The sequence below is a fragment of the Myotis lucifugus genome, unplaced genomic scaffold, assembly GCF_000147115.1.
Source record: "Myotis lucifugus unplaced genomic scaffold, Myoluc2.0 scaffold_484, whole genome shotgun sequence".
In the NCBI taxonomy this organism is placed as follows: domain Eukaryota; kingdom Metazoa; phylum Chordata; class Mammalia; order Chiroptera; family Vespertilionidae; genus Myotis; species Myotis lucifugus.
In genome coordinates this window covers 97,783-102,940 of record NW_005871532.1, presented here as the reverse complement: position 1 = coordinate 102,940, position 5,158 = coordinate 97,783, and the positions used below count along the sequence as shown (strand labels likewise).

The following is a 5,158-nucleotide window of genomic DNA, read 5'->3' as shown; positions in this document are numbered from 1 at the left end:
CACCTACATCATGGAATACTACGCAGCAGTAAAAAAGAAAGAACACTTACCATTTGCAACAGCGTGGGTGGACCTGGAGAGCATTGTGCTGAGTGAAATAGGCCAGTCAGAGAAAGATAAGTATCATGTGATCTCATATGTGGAATCTAATGAACCAAATAAACTAATGATCAAAAATAGACTGAGCCATAGAAGCATGAACAGACTTGAACCTCAGAGGGAAGGCAGGGGAGGGTGGGTGGGAAGAGATCCACCAATGAACTTGTATGCAAATATGCATAACCCGTGGACACAGACAAAGGGGTGGTGAGGGCCTTGGCGGGGGGAGGATGGGAGCAGCTGGAAGAGATTAATGGGGGAAAAGGAGGACCTATGTAATACTTTCAACAATAAAAATCAAAAGAAGAAGAAGAAGAAGAAGAAGAAGAAGAAGAAGAAGAAGAAGAAGAAGAAGAAGAAGAAGAAGAAGGGGCATCAGTGTCAGGAATCTGTTAATAAGACCAAATTTTGGAACTGATCACTGTGCACCACAAGCCTCTGAGGCTGTCGTCACCCAATGGCAGGAACAGAGACAAGGGGACAGCTGCCGGGGGGGCCTGCTGAATGGGGGTGACACACCCACGATGGAAACTGTGCAGCCTGACCAAGAGTAAGAAAGCTTCTATGCCCTTATTTGGGAAAATGTTTTTAAATATAATGTTAATTGAAAAATAAAAGCAAAATGCAGAATCAAGATGACATATGTGTGTATTTATTTATATCTGCATTTCTGGTTGGATATGTTTTTTAAAATAATATTGCCTGCCATTGAGGAGAATGGAGTGGTGGTGTGTGTATGTAGGAGACAATGTGTGGGAGAGGGTTCTCATATGCTCTTTTGTACGTTAGTTAATGCTCACCTATTCCAGACATTAAATTAAAGGCATATGGACAGCAGCTCCTCAGGCTTTCCTCACAGCATGGCCCCCAGACGCCAGTCCTCGCTCCCATCTCAAACGAAGAAACCAAAACTGCCTCCAGCTCCCAGGCCAGAGAAGAAGCCGACCCCTCAGGATGTGCCAAAGGGAGAAAAAGAACAGCAAGAAGCGACTGAACATGTTGATGAAGCACAAAATGTAATAGACAGACTTAATGAGCAGCCAGTGAGGAGATTTTGAAAGTAGAACAGAAATATAACAAACTCTGCCAACCATTTTTTCAGAAGAGGTCAGAATTGATGTCAAAATCCCACATTTTTGGGTAACAACATTTGTTAACCACCCAAAAGTGTCTGCACTGCTTGGGGAAGAGGATGAAGAGGCACTGCATTATTTGACAAGAGTTGAAGGGACAGAATTTGAAGATATTAAATCCAGTTACAAAATAGATTTTTATTTTGATGAAAATCCTTACTTTGAAAATAAAGTTCGCTCCAAAGAGTTTCATCTGAATGAGAGTGGTGATCCATCTCAAAGTCCACTGAAATCAAATGGAAATCTGGAAAGGATTTGACGAAACATTCAAGTCAAACACAGAACAACGCCAGCAGGAAGAGACAGCATGAGGAACCAGAAAGCTTCTTTACCTGGTCACTGGCCATTCTGATGCAGGTGCAGATGAGTTGGGAGAAGTCATCGAAGATGACATTTGGCCAAATCCATCACAGTACTACTTGGTTCCTGTCATAGATGATGAAGAAGGGGAAGGGGAAGAAGAAGATGATGATGATGATGAAGAGGAAGGGTTGGAAGATATTGATGAAGAAGGGGATGAGGATGAAGGTGACAAAGATGAAGATGATGAGGAGGGGGAAGAAGGAGAGGAAGGTGAAGGAGCAGATGACTAATGAACACTGATGGGTCCCAACCTTTTTAAATTTTTTCCAGTCCCTGGGAGCAAGTTGCAGTCTATTTATTCTTTTTCTCCCCCCGCCCCTTGTGCTCAGTCGCCCTGTTTTTGAGGTCTCTCTTCCCTCCTTTACACCATCTTTACACCATGGTTCTCACCTTCTTTGGCAGGGGGCGGGGGGGTGTACCTTGAGCAGAATACAGTGGGAAAAGAATCTTTGCCCCTTTCTGTTTCAAATTCACTTTTATCCCTTCCTGTCTCAAGAAAAACTTAATGGAACCAACACCACCGTGCTCTGTGGGAAAAAGAAAAACCTTCTGCTCCCTGAGCTCTGCTGGGAGCTGGAGGTCGCTAGGCCCCTGTGCAGTAGTGCATAGAATTCTAGCTTTTTCCTCCTTTCTCTGTATATTGGGCTCAGAGATTACACTGTGTCTCTATGTGAATATGGACAGTTAGCATTTACCAACATGTATCTGTCTACTTTCTCTTGTTTAAAAAAAGAAAAAAAAAACGTAAAAAGTGGGGGGGGGGGTTATAGAAGGTCAGCAAAGGGTGGGTTTGAGACATTTGGTGAGTTAAGTGGGCATTTTGACAACATGTCCCCTTCTTTGGCATGTGTAATTGTGGTGTTTAACGGACATCCTTGCAGTCTAAGGTGACATTTTAAAATAAAAGTCTCTCCTAATGATGATGTGACCCTGCCACTCGATGGGAGAATCAGCAGACCCTGTAGGATCTTATTCAGAATTGATATTTCTCTATTGTAATTTTGTTCTAGTTTATTTTTAAATTTTATTTTTGTTTCACTGGAAAGAAAAGATGATGCTGAGTTTTAAACGTTAAAAGTGTACAAGTTGCTTTGTTACAATAAAACTAAATGTGTACACAAAGAAAAAGAACATTTGTACATTCACAACTCTTAAGTACCATTGTGGGAATGCAGGTAATCTGCATGGAGCTAAATGTACAAGTATTTATTTTAGCTTTAATCTGGTTTTACTTTTTTTTTTTTGCAACAGTTCCGCCTCTCTAATTATGTTTTCCTCACCGTAAATTTAGACCAAACCTGAGTTACATGAACACACACAGCTAGACAGTAGAAGGAAGCAGCTAAGAAGAGAGTCACAGAGGAACATTTGCATAATGAAGCATGTTTAGGACTTGAAGGGGACAGCATTACTGGAATTTGCATGCTCTCACTAACCGTCAAAGGTCAACCTAAAATGATGCCAGTGGATGGCAGAAAATAGCCCGAGCCTTCCCCTCTGTGTGGCCACACCCGACCCCTTGACTGGTAGCTCTTCCTATCAAGAAATAGACTCTAGTTCCCTATTTCTTGACCCTGGCCTGCCTCCTGACCTTCTCTGGCTAATAAACCGAAGCAGAAGCAGCGCTGTGCTCCCCACGCCCTGCACGAGAGGCCTTGCACTCTGCACTCCCTCTTAGAGCCCTGCCATGGGCAGAGCCCAGACCTGGGCTCGCAGTTAGGAGGGGAGACCACATGGACCCTCGGGGAGGTTTCAGGTATGAGACAGCCACTGAGATCAGCAAAGTCTACCAGCCCACTGAGTGCAGACAGAGGAGAGTCCCTTGGGCCGGAGCCGTGCAGCTGACCCAGACACTCATGACTTATAAACGCTGTTGTTTAAGCCACTGGGCTTTGTGGCTGTTTCTGAATAGCCCCACTGCAGCAACACATGACTGACATGGGACTCTGCCCTCCTCCTTCGCTTCCTTCCCTCCCCTAGAACTCGGCCATCGCCTTCCGATACCCACCCTCAGTCTCCATCCAGTGTCAGGTCTTCAATGCACAGTCCCTGGCCCCTGGAAACGGACAGTCAGGTGGGGAAGCAGGTAGCTAGGACTGAAGGGTGCAGTGACCATCGTAAGTGTATAGAAGAGGGGCACCAGCCCAGCCTGGAGTTCAGCACCGTTTACCGGCGCTTGAGAGAAATGCTCACCTGTCCGAATTCAAATAACGGACTCAGAGACAGAAATGTGGAAAACGAGACTTTCCACGCGTTCCTGCAAGAGCAGGTGTCGGGTAGAACAGGCACAGGGAGCAGCGAGCTCAGGCTGTGTACCCCGAGGTGCGAGTCCCTCCTCCGGCTCCTCATTAGCTGAGTTCTGTGGGGTCACCTAGGTTCTTCTCTACATGATCCATTGTCATGGGATGGTTTGCTAATGAAAATAACATATAACAATAGCTTTAATAATACAAAAGATGATACATGGCATAGTTCAGTCAATACAGTTCATTAAAATGTCCTATGATTTACCATTCTGTGTTGTTTTTTTACATACCTGTTACTATCACAAGGGGGCAGTATTCACATCAACCACAGCTGAATATAAAAAGACTGATCAGCGTTCAGATTAAGTTCCCATGGTACAGAAATATTTTTTTTGCAGTAGTCGATGATTTTACAGTACATGATTTTACATTTACCCAGTAATTATAATTCATGAAGTGTCGTTTTACCTCCAATACTGCTGCTTTCAACACAGTAGCTGCTCTCTACACATGTGTGACTGGTCCGCATAAGTACATTATGGCGCCAACCCTGTCACACACACCTGTGTGACTGGTCCGCATAAGTACATTATGGCGCGAACCCTGTCACATACACCTGTATTTGTACGGGGTGTATGTGATGGGGTTGGCATGATGATGTCATCACGCCGGGTCCTCGTATGTGGGCGTATCTGCGCGTGGGCAGACCCGCCTGGAGACGGATAGAGGAGCGGTGTCTTGGTTCCTAAGACCATCGAAAATATGTGTTTTCCGATGGTCTTAGACGACCCCTGTGAAAGGGTCGTTCGACCCCCAAAGGGGTCGTGACCCACAGGTTGAGAACCGCTGTTTTAGAGAATCTCACCATCAGAGTCTAAGGCACATTTTCTTTAGTCTTTTCAGTGTTGTAAAGCTACTGAGACCAGAGGTAAGATACAATTGAGAAGTGTATTTTTTGACCAAAAAAAAAAAAAAAGGAAATAAAGTCCATACACATATTTATATGTGAATGTTAAGGGAAACTTTATTCATAACAGCCCAAACTGGAAATAACACATCCATAAACTGGCAAATGGGTAAACAAGGAGGTATATTCAGACAACAGATATGATTCAACCACAGGAAGGAAGGAAGTGCCGCTGCTGCTACAGCATGGATGGACCTGCGGTATGTGTGCTGCTCTGACCTGGCCACTCAGGTGCTCGGAGCATCGCCCCAGTGCGCCCAACTCATGCTCAATATTCACTTGGGGCACATACACAAGGCAACCAATGACCGCTTGGGTGCATGGGGCAGCCAATGACCGCCTGGGTGCTG

At 44.9% G+C, this 5,158-nt stretch overlaps 1 pseudogene; it reads left to right on the top strand.

Moving 5' to 3' along the window:
* Positions 1 to 362: 362 nt before the first annotated feature.
* Positions 363 to 2,327, top strand: LOC102440029 (annotated as a pseudogene).
* The last annotated feature ends 2,831 nt before the right edge of the window (positions 2,328 to 5,158 follow it).